At 37.7% G+C, this 24031-nt stretch overlaps 1 pseudogene; it reads left to right on the top strand.

Annotated features, from left to right (window-relative positions):
• Positions 1-13271: 13271 nt before the first annotated feature.
• Positions 13272-23174, top strand: LOC104428371 (annotated as a pseudogene).
• Positions 23175-24031: the final 857 nt, after the last annotated feature.

Raw genomic sequence — 24031 nt, 5'->3', positions numbered from 1 at the left:
TAATGATATACAAATAAAATTTTAAGAATTTTTATCATACTAAAAAAGGATTTTGCTAGCATAACAATCTTTGAACTACTGTGAAAATAATAATTTGTTATGAGTTACAAATTCTTGAAAAGTAAGCTCCACAATAATTTATAATTTTTCATTATTTGATTTTTATAATTCAAAATAAACTATTATTTTAACAGCAGATTAAAAATTGTCACACAATTATTTATAAAAAGAATTGAGGTATTAGCATCATGAGGAGCATAATTTGAGATTTCTATCGGTATTTTCCTTTTCTTAATTTGCAAGATTCGCGTCGTTGACGCACGGCCCAATGCGTGCAAAAAGACTTCTCGGATTCCTTCGGACCTCATGCGAAAATGCTCCCTCACTATGAGTATATTCGCCAAGATTTTGGCGCGAGGTAGATAGACATCAATGACCTCGGCGCATGACCTCGTGGTGCTGAGGCTAAGCGACGTCACCGGGGTCATTTTGGAGAGCATAGCCGATAGCCGAAGGGTGATGCCACTTTTACTTATTGCTCGGAAAAAGAAATTTAAAGCGCCGTCCTGTAAACGGGAGAAAAGGCATAAGTGATTCGGATAATTTAAGATCCCTATTGATTCGGGTAACTTAGATCTAGGGTGAGCAGTGGTTTAGGGTCGACCTGGATCGACCCCTGACGCGCCCAATCCTGCCGGTCCTGGTCCGGTTCCCAAGGGACCGAGTCGGTCCTGGTCCTCGAAATTCCATGACCAACACTCGTGCGGGTTGGTCATCGGTCCTAGAAGTTTTGGGTCGGTCCAACCCCTGACCAACCCTATATATTATATTATATTATATTATTTATAATTCCTTTATATATCCAAACCTAAGTAAAATATCTGTTATATTATATTATATTGAGATGTTCTATTAATAGCACTAATAGTAATTTCAATTTAAAACTTTTGTTAAGTATTAATTATGTATCGTTTGTTTTGTTTTCAGGTGTTTAGAAGTTCAAGTGAATTAACAAGATGTGAAGTTATATATTCATGGTTTATATTAAGTATTTTGAACTTTTTATGGTTTAATTATATTTTGCTAATGAATTTCAGCTGTACTTTGCTTTTCAATTTGTGTCAAATGGTAGAAGTTTTTGAAGAGTCGAGTAGTACTGCAGTTGCTACGGTGATTTGCTAGTCAAGTGGTGTGAAGCTTATTTTTAGTTGAGTGGACTCTACGTGGTCAAATGTAGGAAAACGTTTTTGCATATGGTGTTATGAATATTAAAAATAGATTATTACAAGAACTTTCCATCTTGTCCCATATCTCGATGAACGGTTAGTAGGTACTAAGTTTTTATTATTGTGTCATCTTAAATTTGCTAAATATGTATTGGTATTTATAATTTAGTTGCACAATGCCGCATTGTCGATGGATGTATAATTTGAATTTATAGGTTTACTTTTTTTAAGGAAGTATAAAAAATGATACGAAAAAATTATCGATCGGTTGCAGGTTGACCTAGAACCGGACCGAACCCATTGGGATGGGTTCGGTCCGGTCCTTGGTCCCAGGCTCAATAGGGTCGGTCCCCAGTCCTAAAAATTGAGGACCGACACTGTACGGGTTGGTCCTAGGGTTAGGGGGTGGCCCGGACCAACCCGGACCATGCTCACCCCTACTTAGATCCCTATCCCACTAAGGAGATCAGATTAGAGGCCATAGATCCCCTGTTCAACACAGAAATAATTTTCACCTAGAAAAATTAGAATGTCCTGCAGAAAAGTTATGTGCCACAAAAAGTTCTCATCAATCGAACTAATTACTTAATGAATTTTAGAGAAAAGTGGACGTGCCTTTGGGTCAATGAAGTTGAGGCGGCGGTGATGGATTTTTAAGGCACAAATTTCCCGATTGCATCAGAATATTCCCTGTGTCATGTCTAATGAGATCCAAATTCCTTCATAATTCCAAATTAAAGGTTAATATAACGAAAAAGTCCAAATTAATGTATATAATAAATTTACTTTAAAATAATTTTTTAATCATAAAAAAATCAAATTAAAACGAAAGGTAATCAAACCAGGCACCGTGACAACAAAAGTCACGGCGGTCACTACAGCTAGACGGCACCTTTTATGGAGGGGAGACCGGAGCAGCCAACTTGCGGTTTTAACCCCCCAGTCCCCGTAATCATTGTCCCATAATAAATGTCGAGCCACTCACTGTCCTTAAGTAAAGATTCCTCTCGCACGGTAGCCATTGAGAACAGTGCTAATCATTATTTGTGTCCGCAAGGAGGTTTAAATTAGCAAATACTTTATGTGTCGTTGCCCTTGCCTTTCTTTGAGTGTTTAGCCTCCTATTGGCCTTTTTGCTTTGTTTTCTATTTCCATCGTACTTATTGGTAATCGATGTCGTTGCATGTTTGAATAAACTCATGTCGACTCTTCATCATATTGGCTTGGACCGCGTGCCTAAATTTGCGACTATGTGCTGAACGCTTCCGTTCGATCTATGTATGGATTGTAGGAACTCGGCCATGTTTTGCCACATTATGCAACCCGGGTCTATTCCCACTCTTGCTCGCAGCATGTAGTCATGTTGTCTTGCATGTTTAATTCATAATCATCTCATCTTCGCTTCAATTTCCTCCATTTTTCTATAATTGTTTTCGTCGCTTTTTGATGTGTCAAGACGTACGCGATTTTGAGTTCTCTCCAAGTTCTACTTGAAATCTACCCATCATAACCGGTTTTGTCATTTTTTTTCGAACTCGGAATTAACCTTACATATCCTGAAACCCAACCTATCATAAATTTCAAAATTTACACGGAAACCATGCCAACTCGGAATTAACCTTACATATTCAGAAACCCAACCTATCATAAATTCCAGGATTTACACGGAAACCATGCCGACCTCTCATTAAATCTCTTGTAATAAGAAAAAGTCGAGATCAACCATTTGTTGGCTAGCGCAGAGAGAGAGAGAGAGAGAGAATTTGAAGAAAGAATCTACCATCCCTATGATTACTCAAAGTTGGTTCAAAACCTTAGACCTTCAACATTATATAAAGGGTTTTGTCAGCATAATAGTTTGTGGGCTATAATAAGAATAGTAACTTATTATGAGTCATAAATTTTTGAAATAGTGGACCACATATAATAAATTATTATTATTCATTATTCATTAGTTAGTTTATATAATTTAGAATAGACTGTTATTATCATAGTAATTTAGAGACCGCCATCAAATCATTCATTTTGTCCAATATTACTCATGTATGCAAATACTCTAATTGACATTGCTTTTTTTTTTTCTTGCAAACGATGCCCTATTCTGATTCCACCATCGTTTTCCCCACATACCTTCTACAAAAGATTTTTATCTACTACAGTAACGGATGTTCTGGGCTCTTTCATGTAAGCCACACTATTAGTGCTACATATATTTCTTAATGTTGTGAGTAACAACTTCTCTTCAAACCATGTATTCAACTATCCCTCAAATTGACGCATTGTCGTAAAGCACTGAACCACAAGGATATCTGCAGACGTTACTGTAGATAAAAGGTCTTGGTTTTTAGCTCCTAGTTCTCAAATATCAACTCCCAGTTCGATTCTGCATAATACAAGTTCCTAGAAATGGGGAACTAGGAATTAGAACAAGTTTCTCCAAAACCTGAAACTAAACCGATTCCCACCGATCCGCATAATATTGATGGGAATCGGTCTAGTTATCCGGTTTTATATTCTATTCTGGAACAATGCTCACTCTTAATATACACTAGCCTCATCTTCATAGGAAGTCAAAATTCGAAAAGTCCTAAATTTATATCGATGGTTTATTGGTGTGAAATTTCCATAAATGCATGAGTCACATCGCAAAGTGTGATTTGAGGTCCAAATTACTGTGCATATGGAATATAGGTTGATTTACATATGTTAGATTTAGTTCATATTATTTCCACACTTAGTTAACTTTCTTAATTTTGTATCTTTAAAAAAATTAAAATAAAATAAATTTTAAGGACTGCGTTTTAGGAACAATGCCCTTTCACAAATTGATTTTCTTTTGTAATATTCATTGCACTTTAGATTGCATTAATTAGGTTTCATTTTCACCTGCAATTATTCATTTAAGGAAGGTAATTTATTAAGTAGAGAGTTATGGCATATCATACATTTACTTTCCTTATTGAGCGTGAAGCATATCTTGGAGAGTTTATATTGAATTTACATTTATCGTTCACAGGGTCTTGTGTTCAGCCTTAATAACAAGTTTTGTTTAATCTTGCCCGATACGATACGCGTCCTTTATTTTTCTTGTCATTTATATATTTACTTAGCTTTTTATTTGTATTGCCTTGTCGTTTATTTTTATTGCTTGAGTAACTATGCATAGTTATTTTTTGTTTTATATGTCCAGAGGATTTGAGGAATAAAAATTTAAGAAAATCACATATGAATCGTTTTCTTATAGAGTAAAGGCAACGGGACTTTAGATTAATTTAGTGTAACTAAATTGACTTGTGAATTCTGGTTTACAAAAGTGAAATGCATTATCGCATCCTATTCGAGTTCCTAACTTCAAGATAATTTGAATTGCATAATTAAATTGAAATACCAAATTGCGATTGATAGAATTCAAGAGGGCCCATGCTAAGTATAGACGCTAACTTCCAAGAGAAACGGCTCATGTCTGCTTAGTAATCGATCCGTTTACGTCAGGAATTTATTTCGCCCTTGGAAGGGTTGTGACAACAATTGATGTCGTTTTTCAACGCTAGGTGGAAATGTGAAGTTGTTACGGGCCTTTTTCTTTAATTATCTTTTGTCACTTTTTAATAAGGGGTGTTATGAATAATTTTTTAGAACGGATGATCCATAATCCCTCCTTGATGACCACTGGATAAAGAAAAAATAAATCTCATCCGTTGATTGTAAAATCTTCAAGATATTGTGTATTACAACATTTTGTATAGCAGTTACGAAAAAGAATACAGAGAGACATAATTTGTTATGAGACGAAAATTCATTCCTCCATAAACCATAAAACTACCGAAATAATTTAAGTTCCAACACAAGCACTATTTCCACCTACAAAAAAAAACGATTTATTGTACTCAATTTCGAATTCGATGCAAGAGAGTAGACGATCTATCGTTATGCATCATTCAATGACCACCCACGGATATTCTATCATCTGATGACAACACGGACACAATGGACAACAAGGACAACACGACGGCAGTGACGGCAACAGCATCGGACAACATGGACAACATGGACAACATGGCGGCAGCGACTCCACCTTCAGAGGCTTCCGTGGCGACTCCCGCTTTGGCGACTTCGGTGGCAACTCTCGCTTTCGAAACGACTCCTGCTTCAGCGACTTCGTCGGCGACTCCCGCTTCGGTGACTGCGATGTGATCATTATCTCAGAAATATTAACCTTCCGTTTCGATTCGCGACGATTTTTTATAATAACACCACCAGCTACGACAATGGCAATGACAATGACTATGCTGATGCTTATCCACCTTGGATTGGCCCAGCATGGAGTGTTGCTTTTGAAAGATACCGAAACTGGAACTTTCTATGCCGAGGGAGGAGGGAAGTACTGAAAGCTCGGACAATTTTGTAGACAGTTATCGTTCTCCATCAGGAAAAGTCTCTGTAGCTCAATGCAAGCGGGGTTGCAAACATTTTTGAAGCATCATTCATACAAAAAAGAAAAAAGAAAAAAGAGTGGTATCTTATTAGAAAAGAAACACTTCTTTTTATCACAATAGATTGGGAAGATTATATGAACCGAGTGCGAGATCAAGATAACTGAAAATGAAATTAAGCAAGATATAATATAAGTCGAAGAGTCAAAGGAGGTGCTTGCACGTACCTCAGCGAGAAGAACTGAGCAAACCAGGGACTGATGTTATCGCTACATTCTTACGTAACTTGCAGAGAAATGTGAATTCCACTAGGGGGCCTCTCGTTATGATGGCTTTCTACAGTGTGCTTTGGTCAACTCGTCAACAATTTTTTACTTTTTAAAGTGAGGATGTATGTAAGAAGGGACGATTGAATAACATGACAAAGAGTTGGGAACTTTCATTTCACATACCAAATAAGCATTTTCCGATGTTAATGACATTATTTTCAGGCACAAACAAGAGTAAATACCACAAAAAATCACAAACTATACTCACTACGATACAAATACCCTAAACTTTTTTACGTGTCACTTAAAACCCTAAACTTATCAATTATGACAAAAATATCTAAATAATTTTTTTGGTGCTATAAAAATCCTTTAACTTATACTAAAGTGACAAATATACCAAGATAAAACTGAAATAGAGAGTATACAACGGTTTAGGACGTGAAATTAAGTTGCGTTGTTTCATCTGGATAATGTATCTGCAATTGCGTGTTAAGGGTATCCGTGCGAGCATTGACCAACCCATACCGATGGTCCACCATGGTCGACAGCTCGCGCCAGCAAAGTCGGAGTGGCCAGGGCACCCCTTGAACACCCCGGACCATATGCAATCTCTATTTCTTCCGTCAGGTCTGATTTTTCTTTTATAGGCTTTTTTTAGTTCTCCATTTTCCTTTTAATCATATTCACATGTGGTGTTTGCGTTACACTACTTTTCCTCCAAAAATATTAATAATTCCACTTTGGATCCACGTTGGATTTTTAACAAGGTCTTAAATAGAACCATGACAGAAGGTATATATATCACACATATACAAATTTGGGGATTTTTTATAACATAAAGAAAGTTTAGGGTATAAGTGTTGCAGTGAGTATAAATTAAGGTTTATAGTGGTATATTTCTTTTCTTTTTTTAGTGGGTAAGATTTTTTTATAATCAAGCTCCTACCAGTGACCTACGGCCCATTGTAGGCAAAAGATTCCTATTCCTTTGGAGTGCATGCGAACGTGCTTTCTTACTGTGAGGTAAATCTCGGTCCCCACTACTTTGGCTGCGTTTGGCAGTCGGGATAAAATTCGGGATATGATATGATTTATCATATCCTACGTTTGGTGCTCGCTCAGGACATGATAAAGTCTGATATAATGGGGATATAAGCAGGATAAAATTATCCCATGGGGAAGGTGGGATAAAGATGAATATGATTTTTAGACTGCGTGATAAAATTTCTGTTTCTTGATTTCTTCGTTTCTCTGTTCCCCGAATGCAGTTTAGAACAGAAATCTGTTTGGTAACGCAATTTGATTTTTCTATTTCTGAAACAGATTTCTATTTCAAAATAGATTTGAAGAAGAAATAAGAAGCTAAAATTTTTAGCTTCTCGCTTTCTAAAATAGAAATTGAGAAATCAATTTCTGGTCGAAATCAATTTCTGTTTCAAGAAAGTTATTTTTCTAGAATAACAAACTTATTAAATTAACAAAATTGAAATTATATTTCAATATAAATAATATTTGAATTCTAATTTAAGAAATTAAAAATAATAATAATAGAAATTTATTTTGAATTAATATTATTTTAATTTATATATTCAACTTTAATTTTATCTTATAATAAACTATCAATCTATAAATTATATATTTATATTTATTATATATTTTAGGTATTTTTATATTTTAGGTATGTTAGTACAAGTTTACTATTTGATAAAATTTTATTAAAGAATGATGAAAGGGAAAAAAAGAAAATAAAAATAAATTAAGGAATAGTGTTACGAAAGATTTTTACCATTTTCGTTTATGAATATTTAGATTCATTTATAATGACATGCCATTTATATCAAAAAAATATACATGAAATGATGTGAATATATCTGTCTTTAATACTTTGCGATTCACCAAATAATGGATAGGATATAAAAAAAAATCACAAGATTTCATATCCTGTCCTATCCAATCCTATCTCGATTAAAAATCCATACGACCAAACGTAGTTTATGTTTCATGCTTCGTTAGCTGGTCACAAAGCTACACTTGAACAAGAAGCAAAATTGAGTTTTTTTTTTCCCCTTTTTTATAAGCTTTAAGGAAATTTTTCAAAAAGTAATGGTCATAAACAAAGCAAAAGGAGGGACAACTTTTCTAAAGTTTCAGGTTTAACCGAGGTCGGCCGATGGTCGACATAAGGATAAGCCAAAAAACAAAGGAGTACCTTTTCTCATTAGTGTACTTTTCTTGTAGAGAAAGCTACACATAAAAATGAGGGAATTTAGCATTTGCTTCTTTGGACCCAATTTCGAATTAATTTAGGTTTAATCGAGGTCGCTCGATGTTCAATATAAGTATAGCCAAAAACAAAGGAGTGCCTTTTCTTATTAGTTTACTTTTCTTGTAAGGAAAGTTACACATAAGAATAGAGAGCCGGACACTTGAAATGTCAAAACTTTGCGTTGGGGGACACTTGAGTACCCAAAATTTGGAAAGATATATTTAAATACCAAAATTAGGGCAATAGATCGATTAGGTATCAACAACAAGAAAATCCGATCAAAAAATTGACGTGGCATTTTTCCAGAGAGATAAGTAGTAAAAAAACATTGTTTTGCACGCTGATGTGGCTATATAAGACAAAAACGACATTGTTTCACCTTGGATTTGAATTTTAAAATCAATATTAATTAAAATAAATTTAAAACTAAATTTATAATAATAATAATTAAAAAAAGGATAGGAGTTGCAAAATGATGAGGGCTATGCAAGCCATCATCACGCCACCCCATCGTCGCCGAGAAGGGTCAGCAATGATGGGGGGGTTTAGCTTGTATTGTTGGGCCCCGCCGTAATGGCAACCTTGGCCAACCAGCGAGTGAGGGTCGCAACCCTCCCTAAATTCGGCGACTCTCGCTCCAGATCTAAGCGAGGGCTTGTAGGCCCTCGCCACCAATCGCAAGGGGTCCTAGCCCCGGCTAAGGCTCTCGCGACCCCAATTGACTCTCCCCCCACCGTCGCTAGCTCTTCTTGGCAACCGGTGTTGTAGCAATGGCAAGGACTTGCACAACACTTGCCATTCTACAACTCCTTCTTTAAATATATATATATATATATATATATATATATATATAGTTTTAAATTTAATTTAAGTAACATTTATATAAAAATTCAAATAAGAGGCAAAACGATGTCGTTTTGGCTCTTCTTTGTTGACTCAACTCTCCGACAAGCCACTTAACTGAGCTATATTAATAAAAGATTGCCATGAAAAATTTCTAGTCAAAATCATCGGACTTGATATTTAAGTTTCATATTTTTCAAAGAAAGTGTCACTTATGTATACATTTCGTAACTTTTGACACTAAGAGTGCGCATGACAAAATTTCTAGAACAGAAATTGACTTCTCGGTTAGAAATTGATTTCTCAAGTTCTATTTCAGAAACTAAGAAGTTAAAAATTTTAGCTTCGATTTCTTCTTCAAATCTATTTTTAGAATATAAATATGTTCCAGAAGTAGAAAAATCAAATAGCGTTATTAAACAGATTTCTTTTCAAACTTGTTCCAGGGAACAAAAACAGATAAATAAATAAATATAAATTTTATCATACGCGCTCTAAAATATCCCTCGAGTCAAGTTTTGGCACTCTTAATGTACTTCTACTAATAGGAATGAGAAAATTGTAGCACATCCTTCTTTGGATTCAATTTCAAATTAGGCCATAGATCCCCCGTCTTTGTAAATTAAATTCTACACAAAATTAATTTACACCTAGAAAATAAGAATGTCCCACAAAAAGTTCTCATAATATAAGTATAGCCAAAAAACAAAGGAGTACCTTTTCTTAGAAGTGCATTTTTCTTGTAGTGAAAGCTACACATAAGAATGAAAGAAGTGTAGCATGTGCTTCTTTGACCATAAGTTCTTAGAAGATAAAATAAAAAGAGAAAATTTATCTAAAAAAATCATAAGTCTTTTGCACTTTTGCCAATCTAATTCTAAAAATTTTCATATTTTGACAATTGAGTCCATTTAATCAACATTGGTTGGGAATCATTGATATAAATGTCAGCCATCCTACATGATAGAGTTGGCGTTGACGTAGACAATTATTAACAATATTTTGATACTTTTTTCAATTTTTTTAATTATTCAATTTTTTTTTTCTTTCATTTTTTTTCCTCCTCTATCTATCTGGTCGCCAATCCTTTGTAATAGATGATAATTGGCTAGAGATGAGGGTTGACGAGGTTGACCTCCCCAGCATCGAGCAAGCCTTGCTCGCCCTTGGCAAGGCTATAGGGTCTAAGCCTTGCCTAGGCACAACGAGGCCCTACCTCTCCTAGCGATGGCAAGGCTCACCAATGGTCAATGAGGTCGACCTCGCCAAGCCTCGACTCGACCGATCATTGACCATCAATGAGGCCTCGTGACTGATTGGAGGAAGAAGAAGAAGGTAAGGGGGAAAAAGACAAAATAAATAAATAATTCAAATAATATTAAATTATTATTAAAAATTATTCACATCGACGTTGGACACATCATGTAAGATGACTGACGTCCACCTTAGCAAATTTCAGCTCAAATTAGCCAAATTAAGTCAATTGGCACAATATTAAAATATTTAGGACTTAACTAGTAAAGTTGAAAAGTTTATGACTAAATTGATAAAGTGCAAAAGGTTTATGATTCTTTAGACAATTTTATCCAGAAAAAACATATTCCAGGACGATATAAATGGCCCATGTTATTTTCTTTCTTTTTATTTCCTGGTCATATGGGCCCAAGTTATTGAAATGAGTGTCTTTCAGGCCCACCGATAAATTTTGCAATTGAATGTTAAGCAAAGAAATTATCTCAACCATTAGACCCAACACGTTAGACCCCATGTCTTTGCTGCCTTTTGGGCTTGCTTTGAAATGGGTTTAGTCCACACACATGCTTTTTTTTGTTCTTTACCAAAAGCCCATAGACCTGTTTCTTGTCCTTGTTTAGGCCATGAGCCCATTGCACTTTCTTTGTTGTCAGCTTGGATTGGAACGCTCGTTCTTTGTAGTGCCAAGATGAATCTTTTTAAAAATCAATCTTAAATGCGTAAAATGCACATAGTTAGTGGAATTTGGTAGGATGGCAAGGGCAGCGGAGGCGGCAGTTGTGGGGTGTGGCGTCTGAGGGCACTATATCGAAAGTGATGCCACATGCACTTGCAGTGGAGTTTTCGTCTACTCTTTCTAAAGAGACTCCACTCTTTCTAAAGCGAAATACTACGTTCTTTCCAAATTGAAAGCATGTTCGAGTTGTAAGAAAGGGTTTTTTCTGTTCGACATCAGCACATATTGTTCTCCCCTGTCCTGTGCCGACTTTTTCATCTGCTTTGCTTCAACCATAGACAACGAGTGTCAAGGTATCCATGCAAGTGCTGGCTGACCCTCACTGATGGCCCGATGGGGCCGGTGGCTCTCAACGGAGATGTTGGAATGGTGGTGGACCCCTTAAACACCCCTTATCGTCAACAATCTCTCTCTCTCCTCCGGTTCGAATTTTCTATTTTTGTTTTGGTTGGTCTTTTTAGTTCTTGATTTTCTTTTTAATCTTTTTTCTGATGCGGTTTTCACATGGCGCCACATTCGTGCCACTTTTTCTCAAAAAACATCCATAATATTACGTTGGAACCATGCGGATTTTTAATAGCGATCTTAAGTGAAATTGTGATAAAGGATACATGTGCTACACAAATGAAATTTAGGATTTTTTACCGCAAAAGGAAAAAAAAATTGAGGTATTAGCATCATCCGGAGCATAATTTGAGAATTCTATTTTTGCGAGATTCTTGATAATCGAGCTCGCGTCGCTGACGTATGACCCATTGCATGCAAAAGATTCCTCCTATTCCTTTGGACTGCATGCGAAACTTCTATCTCCTTGCGAAGCAATCGTCGTCTCTGCTGCTTTCTGTTTCATGCGCTGTCTAGTGGGCCTGGAGCTGCTCTCTCGGTCGAGGACAAGGAGCAAAATTGAGAATATTCGCTAACACCTTTGCGCGAGGTAGATGGACATCAATGACCTTGGCGATTGACGAAGCGGTGCTGAGGCTAAGTGACGTCACCAGGGTTAGTTTGGAGAACACGGGAAGAGGGCGGTGCCACTTTTGCTTATTGCTCGGAAAAAGAAATTTAAAGCGCCGTTCCGCGAAGTGAGACGAGGCAAAAGCGGTTCGAATAATTTAAGATCCCTATCGATTCGAAAATTTTAGATCCCTATTCCACTACAGAGAGATTAGAGACCATAGATTCCCCGCCTTTATAAATTAAAGCCTAAACAAAATTAATTTACACCTAGAAAAATAAGAATGTCCCACAAAGAAAGATTCTCATATTACATAGCGATTTTTATAGACAAGTGGACTTACCTTTGGGTCAATGGAGTCGAGGCAGCGGTGATGGATGTTAAAGGCAGAAATTTCCCGGTTCTTTCGAAAGATTCATGGGTCATCGTAATCCCAAATTAAGGATTGATATCACGAAAATATCAAATTAACACACATGTGACAATTACTTTTTCTTTGCATATCTTTCTTAGTTTTCAACTTGGTATCGGAGTCTTCAATTGTGTAAAAAACTAAATGCACCGGGTGCAACAAGTTACATGTAAGAATGCGGAAAAAAGGAATAGTACATATTTCGATATACCATAATGAAAATTACATCAGCCTATTTACAAGCTTTATGAAAGACTACCGAAGATAACATATATCAATTAAGATATGTACAATCAAAAGAGATATTCATGTAATCTTAATTGATATAGATAATCGACAATAATATCATAGTTGTCTCTAACATATGATAATATTCTATAGAAAATAAGAATCTCTTATATAATATCATCGACAATTAGAATGTAATAATTAAAAAAGATTGCTCTTATTCAAAATGCCTCGTGATCTTCAATCATTCTTGCGCTTTAGTATAATTATTAGGAGTAAACGCTATACCTTGTTTCCAGTACTTTTTATTATTGTCACACTGTGATGGAGCTTGAGATGAGAGTAATTTTACTTTGCCCAGCATGAAAAGTTTGGCTTGAAGGGGAAGGAGGTCAAAATGGACTTTGGCCTCACTCTTAACTTGTTTAAACAACCGATGATACGGAGCTGTTCCAGCTTCTCTATGTAATAAATTATAAATTTTTACTACCAAGTTAGCTAGGAACACTTGTTTATATATACTCTAGGAGATTGGTCATGCCGTATCCACAAGCAGTTCAGACTACATCCACAAGTTTTCTCAACTTTTACGCCCATCTGTTTCCTCTGTTCTGCTAAAAGAGAAGTGAGGTTGAGCAGAGAGAAAATGGGTGCTTCTTTCCTCCAGTCATGTCCCCTCGCCGGTTTCTTTCTCGTCCCATTATTTGCCTCATGCTTCTTTCCTGATCCTGCTCTCGTCGCCAGTGAAGGCGTGACCAGACATTACAAGTTCAAGGTATGCACAAATCGTCAATGAAACTATTTTTGAAATGAGATTGTATTCTACACTCGAACTATGTATAAGATATGTACATGGACCTGTGTGATGACAATTCCTATTGTGATCTTTTCTTTCTAAACAAATGAAAGCAGGTCGTGTTGCAAAATGTAACGCGTTTATGCTATACCAAAAGTATGGTCACTATAAATGGGAAATTTCCGGGCCCACGAGTCATTGCCAGAGAAGGCGACCGACTTCTAATTGAAGTGGTTAACCATGTCCCAAACAACATCTCAATTCATTGGTATGACAAATTGTACTGAGTTGATAGCCTACAAACCATCATTGATTAATGTAGTCAATAGAAAGACACTTTCATAGTCTAGTCCTAAGCTGGTGTTCAACTGAGAGAAATTTATTTCCTTTTGTGTTTTCTACACCAAACAGGCATGGAGTTCGACAACATCAGTCGGGATGGGTAGATGGTCCTGCATACGTGACTCAATGCCCGATACAAACTGATCAGAGTTATGTGTACAACTACACCATTGTAGGCCAAAGAGGCACTCTTTGGTGGCATGCGCATATATCATGGTTACGGTCAACTCTCTATGGTTCTCTGATCATCCTTCCGAAACATAATGATTCTTACCCATTCGCCAAGCCTCACAAAGAAATCCCCATCATCTTTGGTAACGCATTAGAGATGAGACTGATCCTAGCTCAACATTGCTTTAATAGTAATTTTTTGTGTACCGAGAATCTAACTAAGGCTACAAAATTTCAGGTGAATGGTTTAATTCAGATACCGAGGCAATGATTAGTCAAGCCCTGCAAACTGGTGGTGGACCTAATGTTTCCGATGCCTATACCATCAATGGACTTCCAGGACCATTATATAATTGTTCTGCCAAAGGTATCATGTTGGAGAAATCTTCTTGAAGTGTTTTGAAGTTGACAAAACGTTTCTATCGCTAGTCTCGAAGGCTTGCGGACTCTGTATTTAAAGTCTCGAAGACCTCCCTGACAGCCGGACTCAAGACTCAAAGTCTATCCTCATTGACAGTCTCTAATTCGTTGAAGAAAGGTTATCCAGAACTAGATGTTTCGTTAAGGATTTAACCTTATCAACTGGAGAAGATCTCGTGGCTGGAAAAGACATAACGGAGTCCTTTGATTGATCGAAGATTGACTCGATAATTGAAGATCCGGTGATTGTCTAAATATTATTGGAAGGTTCTACTTATGGAAACCGAGATCCTGATTGTATGGGCAAACAAGATTGATGGGCTATCAACACGTTCCTTTAATAGCTTGAACAATCTTCCTAATTGATTCCGTCCAACGGGTAGATTTGAGGAATTCATTTGGTAAGTGCCAACGGGTATGATGGCATAAAGGAGTATATAAGGAAGACGGTCTTAGTTGTTCAAGGTGTGCGCGATAGAAGAATTCCAAAGTCTGAAGCTCCTTTTTTGTTTAGACAATTCCTTTGAGCGAATACTTGTATACAAAAGAGAGTCTATATTTGTGAGAAATCTTGAGGAGGTGTGGTAGAACATCTACACTATGGAATCAAGACAAAGCTGTGCTGTAACTTCTCTTTTGTTCATAGTGGAATCCAGCCAATAGGCTGTTAGTGAAGAAGAGTGGACGTAGGCTTGATATAAGCCGAACCACTATAAACCGCGTGTTCAATTTTCTCTTCTCTCGCCCTTACTTTGATTATCGTTTGTTTAAAATCCATCAACTGTCTAGTATTGTGTGATTGTTGAAGAAAAATCTTTTGTATACCTATTCACCCCCCTCTAGGTACTCATACTAGCAATATCAATTGGTATCAGAGCCTGTGTACTCACTTTGTTTGAAGTATTTTACTTCAGAATTAAAGATCCATGGCTAGTATGCTAGCACCAGGGCTGATGGAAGGGCAAAGCAATACCAGACCACCCTACTTTGATGGAAAGGATTACAACATCTAGAAGAACAAGATGAAAGCTTTCCTACGATCAAAGGATCCTCTCGGAATGGGACGTTGTAGAAAAAGGAATTACTCCTACCACCGCATCGCTCTACGAAAGAGGGAAAGAAACCGATAAGACCAAATGGAATGACTCGAAGAGATAATCAAGAGACAAGCACTCGATGCAAAAGCAATTTACTCCTTATATTGTGCTTTGTCACCAACTGAATATAATAGAATATCTTCTTGTGTTACAGCAAAAGAAGTTTGGGACAGATTGCATATCACCTATCAAGGAACAGATCGAGTGAAGGAAACAAGAATCAACATTCTTCTCGGTCAATACGAAGCCTTCAGAATGAAACCAGGAGAATCTATAAATGACATGTTTAGTCGTTTTACAGATATTGTGAATGGTCTTGAAAATCAAGGTCAACCAATTTCTGATCCCATGAAGGTAAACAAGCTCTGCGTGGACTCTTCAAGGATTGGAATCACATAAAGACTTCGATAAGAGAGACGCAAAGAATTATGCCACTATCTGTCGACGAGCTGATTGGAACTCTTCAGTCTTATGAAGTGGAACGGATCAATGAAGATGAAGATCCAAAAGGTAAGAAATACATTGCATTAAAATCAAATGATGATTCTGATGATACAGATTCTGAAGATGATATGGACGATGAGGAGCTTGCTCTCATGATAAGAAGATTCGAAAACTGAATAGAAAAGAAAGAAGGTTCAACTCAAAGAAACAAAGCTTTCAAAGATAGCGCACCAAGTCTCAAGTGATGATGAGGAACCAAACAAAGATGTAGTCTGCTTTGAATGTAAGAAAAAGGGACACATCAGACCCAATTGTCCTCTTCTGAAGAAGAAGAAAGGAAAAGTTGAAAAATTTCGAAAAGCTCTCAAAGCCGAAAGCTGGAGTGATACAGAGTGTGAAGAAAGTGATAATGAATATGACAATCTATGTCCGATGGCACAATCGGACTCGACTGGATCGACTTTGATGGTGAATTTGAGGCAAGTAATTTTAAAATTCCTGTCAAAGTTTCTAAATACATTGATGAACTGTGTTTTAGTTTTAAGACTTCTCTCAAAAGAATTTCCGAACTGAAAAAGGAAAACTCAGCTCTAAAACAAAAGGAAAATGTTTTAGTAGAAAGAGTTAAAAGTCTAGACTTGACTGTTTTCACTCTTAAAGAAAATGAAGATAATCTTTTAAAAGAAAATGCTCTTTTAAAAACAGACTTATCAAATATTTCAAAGAAATTTTCAATAGGGTTTGAAAACTTGAAAACTTCTTTCAGCTCAAAGACCTTACTTCAATAAGTCCGGTCTAGGTATGACAAAAGCGTAGAAACAATTCCCTTGATTGATTTTCCTAAAGTAAAAGAAAGAATTAAGAAAAGACTCTCAAGAGAGACTTACAAAAATCATTTCAAGAAAGTTTTTGTAAAATCTGTAGGTAGAAATGCTCTCGGATGTTCAAATGCAACAGTCCGGATCACTTTGAAAAAGAGTGTCCTAAGGTTTGGAAACCTGTTAAGAAAATATGGGCTAATACCGCTATGTTACTAACACCAAAGGACCCAAGAAAGTTTGGGTACCAAAGAAAGCTTGAGACTTTATTTTAAATGCAGGTCACCGTCAAGAAAAAGGTAAAGTAGATACGACTTTATTTATCAGAAAGGAAAACAAAAGTTTCGTACTTGTTCAAATATATGTGGATGACATTATTTTTTGATCCTCTAATGAAAATCTGTGCAAGAAATTTTCTAAGTCTATGCAGGATGAGTTTGAAATGAGTATGATGGGAGAGTTAACATTCTTTCTTGGTCTTCAAGTAAAACAATTGAAGGGAGGAACTTTTATTTATCAAGAAAATATGTTAATGATCTTGTCAAAAGGTTTGGACTGGAAAAGTGCAAAAAGACCGACATACCAATGTCAAGTTCTTTAAAGATAGACAAAGATGAAGAAGGGAAGAAAGTTGATCAAAAGCTGTACAGGAGCATCATTGGTTCACTTCTTTATCTTACTGCTTCTAGACCTGACATTTAGTTAAGTGTTTGCATTTGTGCTAGGTTTCAATCAGATCCTAGAGAATCCCATCTCATTGCTGCAAACGCATCATTAAATACGTTGCTTCATCATCAAGCATCGGTCTTTGGTATCCTAAGAAGGGAGACTTTAATCTTCCGGATATTCGACGCGCAGATCTAGCCGGTTGCGAGTTGATAGAAAGAGCACTTCGGGAACTTGCCGTTGCTTGGAAGCAGGACAAAGTGTCTTGGTTTTCAAGGAAACAAAGCACCGTGTCTCTTTCAACAACAAGGCAGTATGTAGCCCTTGGAAGCTGCTGTTCGCAAATCCTATGGATAAAACAACAACTAAGAGACTTTGAAATTGAAGACTCATGCACGGAGATTAATTGCGACAACACCAGCGCTATCAACCTCACCAAAAATCCAATTCTCCATTCAAGAGCAAAGCATATAGAGATTCGACATCACTTTATTAGAGACCATGTTCAAAATGGAGATGTTTCAATTCAATTTGTTGACTCAAAGAATCAACTCGGCGGATATATTCACAAAGCCTTTGGAGAAAAATCAATTTGAATCTATACGTTCCCGGACTCAACATTTTGAGGTATGAGGATATCAAAGTCTAAAGACTTTCGGACTCGAGACTTACAAGACTTTATCTTAAAGATAGTCTTGGTATGACCGTCAGACTGTAAGTCTTTCTCTCCTTTATCTCATCTTGAAAAGGTACGATCGTCAGACTGTGTTTAAATTGTTGCTATATTTAATTGACGTAAATATTGCATCGTTTCATTTTCAAAAAGGAAGTTATTTTTTAAATGGCTATTTTTACGGAAAAAGACAGTTATTTTGAAAAGGCATTTTTTTTATTTCCTTTGTGACGGTTTGTTTATCCCTCTTTTTAACCGATCGTGCACTGTCAATTCCTCTTCACTTTACTCTCGAAAACCCTAGAAAGCATCGATCCTCCATTCCCTGTGTGTCTTCTTTGTTTAATCTTCAAAAAGTTGTCATCTTTCTTGGGAAAGTCAAGCAAGGAATCTTCCAAAAATTGAGAAAGATGTCATCTTCAAGAAAGTCTTCGAGAATCGCAAGCAGGGGACCACGGAGAATGAGTGAGGGGCCTACACACTTCGATCTTACTGAAGAAGAAGTGACTCCATAACAGCAAGCGAGCCCACAACATTCTCAGCAGCGTCATTCTCCTCCATCTAGTCCTCAAGGCGTTGATCATCAACAATAGGAAGAAATCATCGAAGATGCAGACCCTGTAAGAGTTCAAAAGCCCGCTTATATTTACCGGTTATATCGCTTTAAAAGGAATTCGTACTCCTTTGAACTATATTGATGATTTTCTTAAAGACAAAGGACATGGGAACGAATATATCTTTCGCGAAAATGGAAAGTTTGGGAATTGCTCGTAAAGGGGTGGCTGAGGAAACCCTTGCAAATATCCCAAGTGATCCTCGGGACTCGGGGCCGAATCTGTAGATGGGAATGATGATGACAAATTGTACAGTCAATTTCAACCGAAAATGGGTGTTGCGGTTGAAAATCAAAGAAAAAGGGGAGATTTTTTCAGATCGAAGGAGCAAAAGGATCTGTACTCGAAATTGCTGAAGAGTGGGGTAATAAACCCTAAGAGTGTGGATTTTGACTTTTTGGATGCTGTGAACGTGAACTTGAGGGAAAAGTTCAGTTATCTTCAACTTGAAAAGTTCTGCTCTGACACTACAGATGCATATGCTGAATTAACTGCATATTTCTATTCAAATCTTAGCTTTTTGGATGCGAATAGTTTCTCTTTTAGCATTAAAGACCAAGACTATGTTGTGGATATGAATATGCTTTGGCAGATGTGTTAGAAGTTGAAAGAGGAAGTTATCAACCAATCAAAGTTTCCATTGCTCGGGCCACACTTGAACCGGTGAAGGACGGAGAACAGATGAAAAGATCACCTACTTAAGGATGGGTGCATTCAACATCTTGCTTCACAAGATTGTGATTAATTGCCTCCGACCGAAATCAACTTCCAAGACCGATGTTTCAAGTTCGAGGCCAAGCTGATGTATGCCATTCTCTTTGGAAAAAGGTTTTCTCTCCTCACACTTTGTTATGTTTCACATGTATAGAGCAATGATGAAGGACAGAGGTCAACTCCCTTACCCAAGCCTTGTTACAAAGTTATTCAGACATCTGAATATTCAGCCTCCACAAATCTTTTATGTTCAACCATGCGATCATATGGTGGTAGGACTGAAAATGGTGACCAAAATGCGTCTGAAGGAACTGAGCAAGGAGTTGGAGAAATTCAAGGAGAAGACTCGTGCCAAATCTCATCAAATCTCTTCTGCAGCTAAAAGAAAAGGGAAGGAGCCCATGGCTGCTCCATCCAAGAGAAGAAGAGCTCTCCTCGTTGAGGATGAAGATGATGAGGAAGACATCACCATCTCTGTAATGGCTTTGAAGAATTTAAGTCGTCCTGCTCCACAGAAAGAATCGGAACGAATGAAAAAAAAAGCAGAGGAGAAGGAAGAAGAAGAAAGAGAAGCCGAAAAAGAAGCAGAGGAGGAAAGACTGAAGAAGAAAGAAGAGAAGAAGGAGAACTTGAGGAACACTCTTCTCCACCCGTAGGCATGGAAACGGGGGAGATCGGGAAAGGAGTGAAGTCTTCATATCCCGATGCAAGTGAAGGAGTCGATCGCTCACTGCCGGACCCGAGAGGATGTTTATGCCTCTCAATTTCCAGAGGAAGGTCATGAAGTTTCATCGCCAAACCTGCGAGATTATGCTGATCTACCATCGTCTGCATTTACTCCATCAGATCGAGCCGAAGCAAGTACTCAAACTGATAATGGAACAGATTTTCGCAGAATCGTGGATATTCTCTTGGAGATGCGAGGTCAAATTTATGCCTTGGGATGCGAAGTTCAAAGCTTGAAGAATGAAGGTCAAGCTTCTTCCCGTTCATTGAATGATAAGATGCAAGCCCTCTGCTCTCGAATCAGGCCAATGCCAAGAGTGAGGAGATTGCACAACGAAGGAAGACTTCAAAAGGCTGGAAGGCATCGTTCAGTCTATGGAAGATTTCCAGCTTGTCCGCGTCCCCAAGCAATCTTGACTACATCTCATCCTTTTTAATGCTGACAAAAAGGGGGAGAGATGCAAGATTTGATCAAATTTTCAATCATTAAAATTTTAACTGTTTGTTGGATTGTTTTGTTGTTTAAACTCTGTTTGACTTTGTTTTGTGTCTGGATGAGAACCGAACTAGACTTGGACTTGACTCAAGCTTCTATTAACCAAAGATTGATATCTTATGGATGGCTTTATCATATACAAGACTAACCTATTTTCTGTGGTTGCAGATTCTAGTGTTATTCATTTAGCCATTTATCTCTATAAGATATGCATATGTGTTTGAGAAATGTTTTACAGGTCAAAGTTATCCAAATCTGCAGGAAAGTTTTGTCACCATCAAAAAGGGGGAGATTGTTGGAGAAATCTTCTTAAAGTGTTTTGAAGTTGACAAAACGTTTCTATCAGTCTAGTCGAAGGCTTGCAGACTCGTTATTTAAAGTCGAAGACCTCCGGACAGCCAAACTCAAGACTCAAAGTCTATCCTCATTGACAGTCTCTAATCCGTTGAAGAAAGGTTATCCGTAACTAGATGTTTCGTTAAGGATTTAACCTTATCAACCGGAGAAGATCTCGTGGCTGGAAAAGACATAACGGAGTCCTTTGATTGATCGAAGATTGACTCGATAATTGAAGATCCGGTGATTGTCTAAATATTATTGGAATGTTCTACTTATGGAAACCGAGATCCTGATTGTATGGGCGAACAGGATTGATGGGCTATCAACACGTTCCTTTAATCGCTTGAACAATCTTCCTAATTGATTCCGTCCAACGGGTAGATTTGAGGAATTCCTTTGGTAAGTGTCAATGGGTATGATGGCATAAAGGAGTATATAAGGAAGACGGTCTTAGTTGTTCAAGGTGTGCGCGATAGAAGAATTCCAAAGTCTGAAGCTCTTTTTTGTTTAGACAATTCCTTTGAGCGAATACTTGTATACAAAAGAGAGTCTATATTTGTGAGAAATTTTGAGGAGGTGTGGTAAAACATCTACACTGTGGAATCAAGACAAAGCTGTGCTGTAACTTCTCTTTTGTTCATAGTGGAATCCAGCCAATAGGCTGTCAGTGAAGAAGAGTGGACGTAGGCTTGATATAAGCCGAACCACTATAAACTGCGTGTTCAATTTTCTCTTCTCTCGTCTTACTTTGATTATCGTTTGTCTAAAATCCATCAACTGTCTAGTATTGTGCGATTGTTGAAGAAAAATCTTTTATATACCTATTCACCCCCCTCAGGTACTCATACTAGCAATATCATATCACATCTTGCATCGTGGATTATGTGAAACTCTCATTTCCATAGAAATTCTAGAAACATCCAAATGAAAACTGGAGCAAAAATTTCACCAAATGAATTCTTGCAGATACATACCGTCTCAAAGTGAAGCCAGGAAAGACTTACCTTCTTCGCTTAATCAATGCTGTACTCAATGATGAGCTCTTCTTTAGCATTGCAAACCACACGCTTACTGTGGTCGAAGCAGATGCTACTTATTTGAAACCCTTTGAGACTGAGACACTCCTAATAGCCCCTGGACAGACCACAAATGTCCTTATTAAGACAAAACCCTACTACCCAAAAGCCACTTTCCTCATGACTGCAAGGCCTTATGTGACTGGTCTAGGTACATTCGACAACTCTACCGTTGCCGGCATTTTAGAATATGAACCACCACTGAACGAACCTCATCAATCTCCTTCAATTAAGCAACTTCCGCTTTTTAAACCGACTCTCCCACCTTTGAACGACACAGCCTTTGCAACAAATTTTACAACTAAGCTCCGGAGTCTAGCAACCCCACAAGTTCCCGCCAATGTTCCTCTAAAGGTTGACCGGAGGTTCTTCTTCACAGTCAGTCTCGGAACTATTCCATGTCAGGGCAACCAAACTTGCCAAGGACCATATGGGACAATGCTTACTGCTGCTGTTAACAATGTATCTTTTACAATGCCGACCACTGCCCTCCTTCAAGCACACTACACTGGTCAATCGAACGGAGTCTACAGCCCGGACTTCCCGAGCCACCCGAAATCCATATTCAACTTTACTGGGACCCCACCCAACAACACAAATGTGGGCAATTGAACAAAACTGGTGGTCTTGCCTTTTAACACCAGTGTTGAGCTTATTATGCAGGACACGAGCATCCTTGGTGCTGAACGCCATCCCCTTCACTTGCATGGGTTCAACTTCTTTGTTGTGGGACAAGGATTTGGCAATTTTGACCCAAATAAGGACCCTGCAAACTTCAATCTTGTTGACCCAGTTGAGAGGAACACTGTGGGTGTGCCTTCTGGGGGTTGGGTTGCCACAAGGTTTTTAGCTGATAACCCAGGCGAGAAAAAAATCTGAAGAAAAACATACATAAAGCAATAGCAAGTACTCGGTCATTTTTATGTTTCTAAAGAACATGGTAAAATCTTATGGGGTCCGTTATTGTGTCTAACTTTGCAATTTCTTTTTTAATGATGGATGCTAATGAAAGTGATCATCATATAGGGGTGTGGTTCATGCACTGCCACTTGGAAGTTCACAGCAGTTGGGGCATGAAGATGGCATGGCTTGTCTTAGATGGGAAGCTTCCCAATCAGAAGTTGCTTCCTCCACCTGCGGATCTTCCCAAGTGTTGATTGACGTCTCATTCTCTCTTTGGGATTGACTTTACTGAATGCTTTTCCTTCTTCTCTTTTTTCGGTTTGGGTGATTGTATTTCGTGATATTTCTATGGCCCTCTTAACTGGCTACGTAATCGGGATAGGCCAATCCTTCAGTAACTTTGGGTTTTCCTGGGATGGTATGGGCAAAGCAAAGAGATGAAATGTTGAGCCACTTACTGTCGTAAAGTAAAAATTCTTCCCAGACAAATTGATTAAGCGTGCTTTCGGTAGCCATTGAGTACAGTGCTAATCGTTATTTGAATCCGCAAGGAGGTTTAAACTATCAGTCCTCCATGCGTTGTTGCCCTGCCTTTCTTCGAGTGTTTAGCCTCCTGTTGGTCTTTTTGCTTGTTTTCTATTTTCATTGTACTTATTAGTAATCGATTTAGTTGCATGTTTGAATAAACCTATGTTGATTCTTCATCGTATTGGCTTGGATTGCGTGCCTGAATTTGTGATTATGTGCTGAATGCGTCTGTTCGATCTATGCATGGATCGTAGGAACTCGGCCATGTTTTGCCCACATAATGCATCCCGGATCTCTTCCAACACCCGTTCGCATGCAGTCATGTTGCCTTACCATGGTTATCTTATCTCCGCTTCAATTTCCTCCATTGTTCTGTATTTGTTTTCCTCACATCTATGCACATCAAGAAGCGAGCAATTTTTGTTCTATTCAAGTTCTGCCTGAAACCTACTTATTGGAACCTATTTAAAACCTACATTGCATACCTTGGAAGCCATCCTGGCATAAGTTCTAAGGTCACTTTCAGGGTCTATCGGAAAATCATATGGACCTCTCATTAAATCTCTTGTAACAAGAAAAAGAT

The sequence above is a fragment of the Eucalyptus grandis genome, chromosome 2, assembly GCF_016545825.1.
Source record: "Eucalyptus grandis isolate ANBG69807.140 chromosome 2, ASM1654582v1, whole genome shotgun sequence".
Taxonomy (NCBI): Eukaryota; Viridiplantae; Streptophyta; class Magnoliopsida; order Myrtales; family Myrtaceae; genus Eucalyptus; species Eucalyptus grandis.
This window is presented reverse-complemented; position numbering and strand designations above follow the sequence as displayed.